Source organism: Ranitomeya imitator, chromosome 1 (genome assembly GCF_032444005.1).
Source record: "Ranitomeya imitator isolate aRanImi1 chromosome 1, aRanImi1.pri, whole genome shotgun sequence".
NCBI classification, from domain to species: Eukaryota; Metazoa; Chordata; class Amphibia; order Anura; family Dendrobatidae; genus Ranitomeya; species Ranitomeya imitator.
The window spans coordinates 1130212570-1130227172 of record NC_091282.1 but is presented as its reverse complement, the minus strand read 5'-3'; positions in this window follow the sequence as shown (position 1 = coordinate 1130227172).

The following is a 14603-nucleotide window of genomic DNA, read 5'->3' as shown; positions in this document are numbered from 1 at the left end:
TGACAGCTCCATAGACAATGAATGGAGGGGATGCTGAGCATGCACGCCATTGCTCCATTCAGGATGCAGCCACAGAGCCTCATCCTCAGGCTGTCTGATCTCGGTATTGCTGGGAGTCACTGACAAATCCAAGGTATGAATTTAACATTATTAGCCGTAATATCCCTTTCCACCAGTAGATGGCAGTGCAATCATGCAAATGGAAAAGCAGCATTAGCGCATACATAACAGCATTGAAGTCCTACAACTAGGGATGAGCAGACCATAGATGTTCGGGGTTCGTCGGGTTCGACCAAACTGAAGCCCAAAGTTCGGTTCAGGTATGAGAACTATACCCGAACTTGAACCAGAACCCAATAGAAGTTAATGGGGAACTTTTGCGCTGTAAAATGGTCGTAGTTAGGCTGGCCTCACACTAGCGAGTTTTACGGATGTATGAGAGGTGCAGAAAATACGGATTGCATACGGTACAATTATTCTCTATGCCTCAGCTCCTATCAGACATATTTTACTGATCCGTATTATACGGTCTTCTACGGCCGTAGAAAATCGCAGCATGCTGCGTTTGTCACCGTATTGCCCAAAAAAGACGCCAATGAAAGTCTATGGGGGCCAGAAAAATACGGATTACACACGGACCAGCAGTGTGACTTGCGATAAATACGCAGCGATGTTCTATAGAAAAGCCGGCAATTCACTGCGGTGTACAGTAAAATCACACTGACAGCTTACAATAGAATAGGTAGAATAAATGTGTACACATAGTATAGGGGTATATATATATATATATGTCAGTGAGACACATATATGTATATATATTAATATTTCATACAGTGCTAGATGGCTTAAAAGCTGGTAATTCAATTGCCGGCTTTTCCTATCTCCTTCTCAAACCCGACATGATATGTGACATGGTTTACATACAGTAAACCATCTCATATCCCCTTTTTTTTGCATATTCCACACTACTAATGTTAGTAGTGTGTCTGTGCAAAATTTTGGCGCTCTAGCTATTAAATTAAAGGGTTAAATCGTGGAAAAAATTGGCATGGGCTCCCGCGCAATTTTCTCCGCCAGAATGGTAAAGCCAGTGACTGAGGGCAGATATTAATAGCCTGGAGAGGGTCCACGGTTATTGCCCTCCCTGGCTAAAAACATCTGCCCCCAGCCACCCCAGAAAAGGCACATCTGGAAGATGCGCCTATTCTGGCACTTGGCCACTCTCTTCCCATTCCCGTGTAGCGGTGGGATATGGGGTAATGAAGGGTTAATGTCACCTTGCTATTGTAAGGTGACATTAAGCCAGATTAATGATGGCGAGGCGTCAATTATGACACCTATCCTTTATTAATCCAATAGTATTATGGTTAAAAAACACACACACACACATTATTACAAAGTATTTTAATGAAATAAATACACAGGTTGTTGTAATATTTTATTATACTGGTAATCCACCTGAAGACCTTCGTTCTGTAAAAAAGGTAAAATAAAAAAACAACAATATCCCATACCTTCTGTCGTTCTGTCACATCCCACGATGTAAATCCATCTGAAGGGGGGGGGGGGGGTAACTAATTTTACAAGCAGAAGCCTGCTAATGCAGCCGCCCCGCCTGTAAAAACCTGGCGAATTAATGGAATGTAGGTGAATGACCTATAGTTACCTCGAGTAGCGGTGATGTGCCCTCTGCTGGATGTCCTCATATGAACTCGAGCGTGGGAAAATATTCAGAAAAGTTCCCAGGCTCGAGTTCATATGAGGACATCCAGCAGAGGGCGCATCACCGCAACTCGAGGTAACTACAGGTCATTCACCTCCTCCAGCGGTGCCTGCAGCTCCGGTCTCAGCGCTGGCAGCTCGTCCTGTACTCAGCGGTCACATGGTACCGCTCATTAAGGTGATGAATATGGATGCATATTCATGACCTTAATGAGCGGCACCATGTGACTGCTCACACAGGAAGAAGCTGCAGCGCTGGGAGTCGGGACAGAGATGCAGGGAGTCCGTTCAGCGCGCTGTGAGGAGGGAGAGTATGATGGCCCGGGGGAGGATGAAGGAGGACGGGGGAGGAGAAGGAGGACTGGGGAGGATGAAGGAGGATGGGGTAGGAGAAGGAGGACTGGGGAGGATGAAGGAGGACAGGGAGCCACGCATATAAGGATGTGAGAGGGGGAGCAGAGCCACGCATATAAGGATGGGAGGGGGGAGCAGAGCCACGCATATAAGGATGGAAGGGGGGAGCAGAGCCACACATACAAGATGGGATGGGGAGCAGAAACACGCATATAAGGATGTGAGGGGGGAGAAGAGCCACACATATAAGGATGTGAGGGGAGAGCAGAGCCACGCATATATGGATGGGAGGGGCGGAGCCCATGCATACAAGGATGGGAGGGGGGAGCAGAGCCATGCATACAAGATATGAGGGGGGAGAAGAGCCACGCATATAAGCATGGGAGGGGGAGCAGAGCCACGCATATAAGGATGGGAGGGGGAGCAGAGCCACGCATATAAGGATGGGAGGGGGAGCAGAGCCACACATACAAGATATGAGGGGGGAGCAGAGCCACACATACAAGGATGGGATGGAGGAGCAGAGCCATGCATACAAGGATGGGAGGGGGGAGCAGAGCCATGCATATAAGTATGGGAGTGGGGAGCAGAGCCATGCATACAAAATGGAAGGGGGAGCAGAGCCACGCACACAAGATATGAGGGGGGAGCAGAGCCACGCATAAAAGGATGGGAGGGGGGAGCAGAGCCACACATACAAGGATATGAGGGGGGAGTAGAGCCATGCATATAAGGATGTGAGGGGGGAGCAGAGCCACGCATATAAGGATGGGGAGGGGAGCAGAGCCACGCATACAAGGATATGAGGGGGGAGTAGAGCCATGCATATAAGGATGTGAGGGGGGAGCAGAGCCAGCAGAGCCACGCATACAAGGATGTGGGGGGAGCAGAGCCACGCATATAAGGATGGGAGGGGGGAGCAGAGCCACGCATACAAGCTGGGAGGGGGAGCAGAGCCACGCATACAAGGATGGGATGGGGGAGCAGAGCCACGCATATAAGGATGGGAGGGGGGAGCAGAGCCACCCATATAAGGATGTGGGGGGAGTAGAGCCATGCATATAAGGATGTGAGGGGGGAGCAGAGCCACGCATATAAGGATGGGGAGGGGAGCAGAGCCACGCATACAAGGATATGAGGGGGGAGTAGAGCCATGCATATAAGGATGTGAGGGGGGAGCAGAGCCAGCAGAGCCACGCATACAAGGATGTGGGGGGAGCAGAGCCACGCATATAAGGATGGGAGGGGGGAGCAGAGCCACGCATACAAGCTGGGAGGGGGAGCAGAGCCACGCATACAAGGATGGGATGGGGGAGCAGAGCCACGCATATAAGGATGGGAGGGGGGAGCAGAGCCACCCATATAAGGATGTGGGGGGAGCAGAGCCAAGCATATAAGGATGTGGGGGGAGCAGAGCCACGCATATAAGGATGTGGGGGGAGCAGAACCACGCATATAAGGATGTGATGGGGGAGCAGAGCCACGCATATTAGGATGGGAGTGGGGAGCAGAGCCATGCATACAAGGATGGGACAGGGGGAGCCATGCATATAACAGGGGGAGACACACAGAGCAGGACAAGAGGGGGGCCACACATGATGGACAGTGATGAGGGGACAATACATATCCAGTTTATACTCGAGTCAAAAAGCTTACCCAGTTTTTTGTGGCAAAATTAGGTGCCTCGGCTTATACTCGGGTATATACAGTATGTAATATATACACATGTATGTGTGTGGCTGTATATATATAGCTTTGTCACCATAAAAGGAGGGGGCCCAGACACAGTTCTTGCACAGGGGCCCCAAGCTGTCAGTGTCCGCCCCTGCCCAGGTAACAATTGTACTCGCATCTTACAGAAGTGAGTACAATTGAGGCTCTGACTGCCGGTCAGAGCGATGCGAGCAGCGTCATCAGATCATGTGATCACGCTGCTGACGTCGCTCACTCGCACTGCAGAGGCGAACACTGGTTGTAAGTGCTCCAGTGAAGCAGAAGACACCGAATATTAAGTTCACGTGAGGATGGGGGGATTTATTATGTGTGGGGAGAATTGGTGTGGGGATGGGGGTGCTTAATGTGTGGGGTGAGATTTGGAACGGAGATGGGGGATTTAATGTGTGGGGGAGATTTAAGGACACAAAATGAAGAGCAAAAGGGTACACAATATGGGGAGTCAGGTGAGCAGGCAATATAGAAAGTGAGGGGTTAAATATATGAGGAGACAGTATGGTGAACAGGAGGGATGTGAGAGGAAACAGTATGAGGGAGGGGAATAGTGTGAGGAGACAATATGGGGAAGAAAAGTGAGTGGGCACAGAATAGAAACTGAGTAGTGGGTTCGTGGCATGGAGGGACAGTGTAAGGGCACAGCCAGGAGGGGACAGTATACCAAGAAGGGGGAGTGTGATGAGAGAGTACAGCATAAATACTGGGCCCTGTAGGGGGGACACAGTGTGAGAGGACAGTGTGAAGAGGGGGTTGTTATGGAAAGGAGAGGTCAGTATGAAGAGCATGTACCATAAGAGGGACAGAGTGGGGTCATATTTTGTGCAGACAATATAATGAGGGGCAATTTTTTATTCAGGAGCATTATAATGACACTTGCATCATGTGGAGATTTTTTGCAAAAGAGCGATGAAGATGGAAGTCTGCAGAGACGGCTGTGGCTGAGAAAACTCATAATGGGGTCTGAACAAGATGAAGAAAAGAAGGAGAACGACTCCAGCGACGACGTCATCTATAAGGTACCTGGATATAAATGTTATGTGTGATACTAACTAACTCTCATGTTTTTATTTATGTTAGGAGCATTAAAGGGGATGTCCAGGTTTGTAATGAGTCTGCAGTCATTCTTTGTGACTGCAGACTTCTGAATTTTCACAGTGCGCACTGCACACTGTCAGGATTCTCTCATGCTCGTGATTTACATTAATGCAGTCACGTGCCGACTAGACGTGTGGCCTCACTCAGTGAAATTGAACTGAGCGAGGCCGGGCACGTCTAGTCGGAATGTGGTCAGAAGTATACAAATCACATGCTTGTACTGACATGACCGTCCACCGGAGAATCCTAAAAGTGTGCAGTGCATTAGTTGTGAGAATTCAGAAGCTGCGATGTCAGGATTCAGCTCTGCAGGTTCCAGTAGTCGTCACATGGACACTTCACTCATAACTCATATGTGACTTTCACACTTATGGTTCTGTGACAATGACCTTTTCTTCTGCTTCTCTGTTTTTCACTGAACATTGAGAGCATTAGGGAGAGGAGCTCGTGGGTACATGACTAAGTGTACAAATCGCATGTGTGCTGGGGGGGTGCCAAAATGAATTCTTGCCCGGGTGTCAGAAAACCTAGATACACCTCTGCCGGTATACTACTGTGAGCGGTGGTTACCGGGTGCGGTGGAGGGATATCTGTGCACAGTGCAGCACGTGAGTATAATATAACCTGTTTTTCTTACCTTTCAGGTTACATCGGGGGCTTATCTACAGCATTACATTCTGTAAATAGGAATAATTAATATTTTGGGACATACTTACATACACATGGGCAATTCCTGTATAGGCTCACCCACAACCTGCTGTGTCTCTATTGCTTATTTATAAATATAACCACCATCTTTGCTTTGCATACATGGTTATTGGTTAATTGACATTCTCTTGTTGGTTTTGTACCTTGCTAATCCCCCTTTCTTAGTACTGGTGGTATTTTTCTCCCCTTCTTATCATAATTGTTTGTTTTCTTGTCAAGCTTGTTTTAATATTTATTAATAAATTTACTATTTTATTTATATGATCCTCTTTCACTTCTTTTCTTCTATGGTATTCCATATTAGAATATGTTTGTTGGTACCACATAATGTAAGCTGCTGCTGCAGTGAGAGACTGGGACCACAAGACTCATAAAGGCAAAGTAAATTAATTAGCCCGGACCCCGGTGTACCACGCTGGCTGCCAAGCCATTTATACAGAGTCCAGGCACCCCCTCTTTGATTCTGCTCACCAGACCCCATACACCAGTAATGCCCTGATGGCAGCCCTGCCCATCATATGCAGCTCTACGTGTAAATTAAATTTCCTAATATAGTAATAGCAATGAGTCCTCTGTGCTGTTTATTAGCTTCATTTTCTTGCAGGTTGCACTTTGCATCCTTTTCTGTATGGAACAGAATATGAATTGCTGCTTTCCTTTATGATAGATAGATAGATAGATAGATAGATAGATAGATAGATAGATAGATAGATAGATAGATAGATAGATAGAGTGAAGGAAATAAGTATTTGATCCCTTGCTGATTTTGTAAGTTTGCCTACTGACAAAGACATAAAAATTCTATAATTTTAAGGGTAGGTTAATTTTAACCCCTTAAGCCCCGAGGGTGGTTTGCACGTTAATGACCGGGCCAATTTTTACAATTCTGACCACTGTCCCTTTATGAGGTTATAACTCTGGAACGCTTCAACGGATCTTGGCGATTCTGACATCGTTTTCTCGTGACATATTGTACTTCATTTTAGTAGTAACATTTATTCGATATAACTTGCGTTTATTTGTGAAAAAAACAGAAATTTGGCGAAAATTTTGAAAATTTCGCAATTTTCCAACTTTAAATTTTTATGCCCTTAAATCACAGAGATATGTCACGCAAAATACTTAATAAGTAACATTTCCCACATGTCTCCTTTACATCAGCACAATTTTGGAACCAAAATTTTTTTTTGTTAGGGAGTTATAAGGGTTCAAAGTTGACCAGCAATTTCTCATTTTTACAACACCATTTTTTTTTAGGGACCACATCTCATTTGATGTCATTTTGAGGGGTCTATATGATAGAAAATACCCAAGTGTGACACCATTCTAAAAACTGCACCCCTCAAGGTGCTCAAAACCACATTCAAGAAGTTTATTAACCCTTCAGGGGTTTCACAGGAATTTTTGGAATGTTTAAATAAAAATGAATATTTAACTTTTTTTCACACAAAATTTATTTCAGCTCCAATTTGTTTTATTTTACCAAGGGTAACAGGATAAAATGGATGCCAAACATTGTTGTACAATCTGTACTGAGTACGCTGATACCCCATATGTGGGGGTAAACCACTGTTTGGGCGCATGGCAGAGCTCGGAAGGGAAGGAGCGCCATTTGACTTTTAAATGCAAAAATTGACAGGAATTGAGATGGGACACCATGTTGCGTTTGGAGAGCCACTGATGTGCCTAAACATTGAAACCCCCCACAAGTGACACCATTTTGGAAAGTAGACACCCTAAGGAACTTATCTAGATGTGTGGTGACCACTTTGACCCACCAATTGCTTCACAGAAGTTTATAATGCAGAGCCGTAAAAATAAAAAATCATATTTTTTCACAAAAATGATCTTTTCACCCCCAATTTTTTATTTTCCCAAGAGTAAGAGAAGAAATTGAACCTCAAAAATTGTTGGCCAATTTGTCCTGAGTACGCTGATACCCCGTATATGGGTGTAAACCATTGTTTGGGCGTATGGCAGAGCTCGGAAGGGAAGGAGCGCCATTTTACTTTTCAATGCAAAATTGACTGGAATTGAGATGGGATGCCATGTTGCGTTTGGAGAGCCCCTGATGTGCCTAAACATTGAAATCCCCACAAGTGACACCATTTTGGAAAGTAGACCCCTTAAGGAACTTATCTAGAGGTGTGGTGAGCACTTTGACCCAACAAGTGCTTCACAGAAGTTTATAATGCAGAGCCGTAAAAATAAAAAATCATATTTTTTCACAAAAATAATCTTTTCGCCACCAATTTTTTATTTTCCCAAGGGTAAGAGAAGAAATTAGACCACAAAAGTTGTTGTGCAATTTGTCCTGAGTGCGACGATACCCCATATGTGGGGGTAAACCACTGTTTGGGCGCATGGCAGAGCTCGGAAGGAAAGGAGCGCCATTTGACTTTTCAATGCAAAATTGACTGGAATTAAGATGGGACGCCATGTTGGTTTGGAGAGCCCCTGATGTGCCTAAACATTAAAAACCCCCACAAGTGACACCATTTTGGAAACTAGACCCTCTAAGGAACTTATCTAGATGTGTTTTGAGAGCTTTGAACCCCCAAGTGTTTCACTACAGTTTATAACGCAGAGCCGTTAAAATAAATTTATTTTTTTTTCGCAAAAATTTTTTAGCCCCCAGTTTTGTATTTTCACAAGGGTAACATAATAAATTGGACCCCAAAAGTTGTTGTCCAATTTGTCCTGAGTACGCTGATACCCCATATGTGGGGGGGAACCACTGTTTGGGCGCATGGCAGAGCTCGGAAGGGAAGGAGCGCCATTTGGAATGCAGACTTAGATGGATTGGTCTGCAGGAGTCACGTTGCATTTGCAGAGCCCCTGATGTACCCAAACAGTACAAACCCCCCACAAGTGACCCCATATTAGAAACTAGACCTCCCATGGAACTTATCTAGATGTGTTGTGAGAACTTTGAACCCCTAAGTGTTTCACTACAGTTTATAACGCAGACCCGTGAAAATAAAAATTCTTTTTTTTTTCACAAAAATGATTTTTTAGCCCCCAGCTTTGTATTTTTACAAGGGTAACAGAATAAATTGGACCCCAAAAGTTGTTGTTCAATTTGTCCTGAGTACGCTGATACCCCATATGTGGGGGGGAACCACTGTTTGGGCTCATGGCAGAGCTCGGAAGGGAAGGAGCGCCATTTGGAATGCAGACTTAGATGGATTGGTCTGCAGGCGTCACGTTGCATTTGCAGAGCCCCTGATGTACCCAAACAGTAGAAACCACCCACAAGTGACCCCATATTGGAAACTAGACCTCCCATGGAACTTATCTAGATGTGTTGTGAAAACTTTGAACCCCCAAGTGTTTCACTACAGTTTACAACGCAGAGCCGTGAAAATAAAAATCCTTTTTTTTCCCACAAAAATGATTTTTAGCCCCCCAAATTTTTATTTTCCCAAGGATAACAAGAGAACTTGGACCCAAAAAGTTGTTGTCCAATTTGTCTCGAGTACGCTGATACCCCATATGTTGGGGTAAACCCCTGTTTGGGCGCACGGGAGAGCTCGGAAGTGAAGGAGCACTGTTTTACTTTTTCAATGCAGAATTGGCTGGAATTGAGATCGGACGCCATGTCGCGTTTGGAGAGCCCCTGATGTGTCTAAACAGTGGAAACCCCCCAATTATAAATGAAACCCTAATCCAAACGCACCACTAACCCTAATCCCAACTGTAACCCTAACCACACACCTAACCCAGACACACCCCTAATTCTAATCCCAACCCTAATCCCAACCGTAAATGTAATCCAAACCCTAACCCTAGCCCCAACCCTAGCCCTAACCCTAACCCTAACCCTAACCCTAACCGGAAAATGGAAATAAATACATTTTTTTTAATTTTATTATTTTTCCCTAAGGCTAGGTTCACATTGCGTTAGGGAAATCCGTTTAGCACTAGCGGATTGCGCTAACACAATGTCTTTTTAGGTGTCGTGTTTAGTGGTCGCGTTAACGTCCCCGCTCTGGAAGATCGGGGATCGGACCTCGGGCGCGCCGCGGACGCTGCAAGCAGCGTCTGAGGCGCGCCACAAAAGAATGGCACCTTGCTAGCGCGAGCCGAAAATGGCACGCTCTAGCGATGCGCTACACCTGAAAATCACATTGCTGTCAATGGTTGTGCTAACGGACCCGTTGCACGGCGTTAATTGTGACATTTTCGCCGTGCAACGCTGTCCGTTAGCGTTAACCCATTAACGCAATGTGAACCTAGCCTAACTAATGGGGTGATGAAGGGGGGTTTGATTTACTTTTATAGCGAGTTTTTTAGCGGATTTTTATGATTGGCAGCCGTCACACACTAAAAGACGCTTTTTATAGCAAAAAAGTTTTTGCGTCTCCACATTTTGAGACCTATAATTTTTCCATATTTTGGTCCACAGAGTCATGTGAGGTCTTGTTTTTTGCGGGACGAGTTGACGTTTTTATCGGTTACATTTTCGGACACGTGACAGTTTTTGATCGCTTTTTATTCGGATTTTTTTGTGAGGCAGAATGACCAAAAACCAGCTATTCATGAATTTCTTTTGGGGGAGGCGTTTATACCGTTCCGCGTTTGGTAAAATTGATGAAGCAGTTTTATTCTTCGGGTCAGTACGATTACAGCGACACCTCATTTATATCATTTTTTTTATGTTTTGGCGCTTTTATACGATAAAAGCTATTTTATAGAAAAAATAATTATTTTGGCATCGCTTTATTCAGAGGACTATAACTTTTTTATTTTTTTGGTTATGATGCTATATGGCGGCTCGTTTTTTGCGGGACAAGATGACGTTTTCAGAGGTAACATGGTTATTTATATCCGTCTTTTTGATCGCGTGTTATTCCACTCTTTGTTCAGCGTTATGATAATAAAGCGTTGTTTTTTGGCTCGTTTTTTTTTTTTTTTTCTTACGGTGTTCACTGAAGGGGTTAACTAGTGGGCCAGTTTTATAGGTCGGGTCGTTACGGACGCGGCGATACTAAATATGTGTACTTTTATTGTTTTTTTGTTTTTTTTTTATGTAAAGAAATGTATTTATGGGAATAATATTTTTTTTTTTCTGCTTTATTTAGGATTTTTTTTTTTATTTTTTTTTTTACAAGTGTGGAAATTTTCTTTTTTACTTTTTCACTTTGTCCCAGGGGGGGACATCACAGATCACCGATCTGACAGTGTGCACAGCACTCTATCAGATCGGTGATCTGACATACAGCCGGGCAGGATTAGAGCTGCAGCTGCAGCCTGATCCTGACCCGGAAGTGCTCCCTGCAGGACCCGGATGCAGCCCGGCGGCCATTTTGGATCCGGGGACTGCAGGGAGAAGACGCTCGGTACACGGTGAGCACATCACCGTGTACCGATCGTCTCAGGGAAGCCCGCAGGGAGCCCCCTCCCTGCGCGATGCTTCCCTGCACCGCCGGCACACCGCGATCATCTTTGATCGCGGTGTGCCGGGGGTTAATGTGCCGGGAGCGGTCCGTGACCGCTCCTGGCACATAGTGCCGGATGTCAGCTGCGATAGGCAGCTGACACCCGGCTGCGATCGGCCGCGCTCCCCTCGTGAGCGCGGCCGATCGCATATGACGTACTATCCCGTCCATGGGAATTAAGTCCCAGGTCACCTGGACGGGATAGTACGTCATATGGGATTAAGGGGTTAACATTGAGAGATAGAATATTAAAAATAAAATCCAGAAAATTACATTGTATAAATTATATAAATGTATTTGCATTTTGCAGTGAGAAATAAGTATTTGATATCTCTTGAAAACAAGACTTAATACTTGGTGGCAAAACCCTTGTTGGCAAGCACAACAGTCAGATTTTTTTGTAGTTGATGATGAGGTTTGCGCACATGTCAGGAGGAATTTTGGTCCACTCCTCTTTGCAGATCTTCTCTAAATCATTAAGATTTTGAGGCTGTCGCTTGGCAACTCGGAGCTTCAACTCCCTCCATAAGTTTTCTATGGCATTAAGGTCTGGAGACTAGCTAGGCCACTCCATGACCTTAATGTGCTTCTTTTTGAGACACTCCTTTGTTGCCTTGGCTGTATGTTTTGGGTCATTTTCCATGACCCATTTTTAATGTCCTGGAGGAGGGGAGGAGGTTGTCACTCAGGATTTTACGGTACATAGCTCCATCCATTCTCCCATGGATACTGTGAAGTAGTCCTGTGCCCATAGCAAAGAAACACCCCCAAAACATAATGTTTCCACATCCATGCTTGACAGTGGGGATGATGTTCATTGGGTCATAGGCAACATTTCTCACCCTCCAAACAAGGTGAGTTGAGCTAATGACAAAGACCTCAACTTTTGTCTCATCTGACCACAGCACCTTCTCCCAATCATTCACAGAATCATCTAGGTGTTCATTGGCAAACTTCAGACGGGCCTGCACATGTGCCTTCTTGAACAGGGGGACCTTGTGGGCACTGCAGGATTTTAAACCTTTACAGCGTAATGTGTTACCAATGGTTTTCTTGGTGACTGTGTTCCCAGCTGCCTTGAGGTCATTAACAAGTTCCCCTGTGTAGCTTTAGGCTGATCTCTCACCTTCCTCATGATCAAGGATACCCCATGAGGTGAGATTTTGCATGGTGCCCCAGATCGATGTCAATTGACAGTCATTTTGTATTTCTTCCATTTTCTTACTATTGCACCAACAGTTGTCTCCTTCTCACCCAGCATCTTACTTATGGTTTTGCAGCCTATTCCAGCATTGTGCAGGTCTATGGTCTTGTCCCTGACATCCTTAGAAAGCTCTTTGGTCTTGCCCATGTTGTAGAGGTTAGAGTCTGACTGATTAATGAGTCTGTTGACAATAGTCTTTTATAAAGGTGACTATGTAAGACAGCTGTCTTTAATGCAGGTAGCAAGTTGATTAGGAGCGTCTAACTGGTCTGTAGGAGCCAGAACTCTTAATGGTTGGTAGAGGATCAAATACTTATTTCTCACTGCAAAATGCAAATAAATGTATATACTTTACACACTGTGATTTTTTGGATTTTATTTTTGATATTCTATCTCTCAATGTTAAAATTAACCTACCCTTAAAATTATAGACTATTCATGTCTTTGTCAGTGTGTAAACTTACAAATCAGCAAGAGATTGAATAATTATTTCCTTCACTGTAGATACAGGGAGAGAGAATAAACCTTTAATTGCTGGATGTTTGTAGAAGAAAGATGAAAGTACTGTAAGTAAAGTCCTGTGATCACAGCAGCATCAGCACTGATTCAAGCAAGGAGCCTCTGAAGTGTGAGACTGATGAGATTAGTGGCTAATGTGATATGAACTAGCAGAACTGTAGACAGGGTCACTGGGGCTTGGCTGCATGTCCACTGTATCTGTAACATGGCAATCAATGGAAGAAGAATTAGAAGGAAGGAAGGATAGCCCAGGGGTGCAAATCATGTTAGAATTCTGAATTTCCTTATGTTCTGTTGTAGAACTAGCATGCCCCTTCTTACATGAGCAAAACACAGAAAGTCATTTTCCCTATCTGTTTGACCAACTACAGAATGTGCAGAATTATTAGGCAAGTTGTATTTTGATCACATGATACTTTTTATACATGTTGTCCTACTCCAAGCTGTTCAGGCTTGAGAGCCAACTACCAATTAAGTAAATCAGGCGATGTGCATCTCTGGAATGAGGAGGAGTGTTGTCTAATGACATCAAAACCCTATATAAGGCGTTCTTAATTATTAGGCAACTTCCTTTCCTTTGGCAATATGTGCCAGAAGAGAGATTTGACGGGCTCTGAAACGTCCAAAATTGTGAGATGTCTCGCAGAGGGATGCAGCAGTCTTGAAATTGCCAAACTTTTGAAGCGTGATCACTGAACAATCAAGCGTTTCATGGCAAATAGCCAAACAGGGTCACAAGAAGCGTGTTGGGCAAAAAAGGCGCAAAATAACTGCCCATGAATTGAGGTAAATCAAGCGTGAAGCTGCCAAGATGCCATTTGCCACCAGTTTTGTTTTATTTTAGAGCTGCAACGTAACTGGAGTAACAAAAAGCACAAGGTGTGCGATACTCAGGGACATGGCCAAGGTAAGGAAGGCTGAAAAACGACCACCTTTGAACAAACATAAGATAAAACTTCAAGACTGGGCCAAGAAATATCTTAGGACTGACTTTTCAAAGGTTTTATGGACTGATGAAATGAGAGTGACTCTTGATGGGCCAGATGGATGGGCCAGAGGCTGGATCAGTAAAGGACAGAGAGCTCCACTCCGACTCAGACGCACGCCAGCAAGGTGGAGGTGGGGTACTGGTATGGGCTGGTATCATCAAAGATGAACTTGTGGGACCTTTTCGGGTTGAGGATGGAGTGAAGCTCAACTCCCAGACCTACTGCCAGTTTCTGGAAGACAACTCTTCTAGCAGTGGTACAGGAAGAAGTCGGTATCGTTCAAGAAAAACATGATTTTCATGCAGGACAATGCTCCATCACATGCCTCCAACTACTCCACAGCGTGGCTGGACAGTAAAGGTCTCAAAGAAGAAAAAATAATGGACATGGCCCCTTGTTCACCTGATCTGAACCCCATAGAGATCCTGTGGTCCCTCATAAAATGTGAGTGCAGCGGCCCAGGGTCCTGGTTGTTGCAGTAATATCAATCCCCTCTAGGGGGAAGTGGTGTTAGGTTTAGAGGCAAAGAAGGACAACTGCATCCAGGTATCGCAAACATGCAACACATTTCACACTCCAGGCCACCAGGGGGAGCTCTTACTCCTATTTATTAGGTCACTCCCCACACTTAGGTAAAACTGGTGACCTGTAAGGAAAGTTAGTTGCTGGCTGAGATTCGCTCAGGTAGTTGGTCCCTGGCAGGGGTGGAATCCTGTCAGAGATCGAGGGAGAATAACACGGAGCTGTGCATGCCCTCAGAGCTGAAGCTCCTAGAAAGAGACATTGAAGGCAGAACTGTACTGCAGCGAGCGTGCAAAGAAGTCGCAGCAAAGGAGTGGA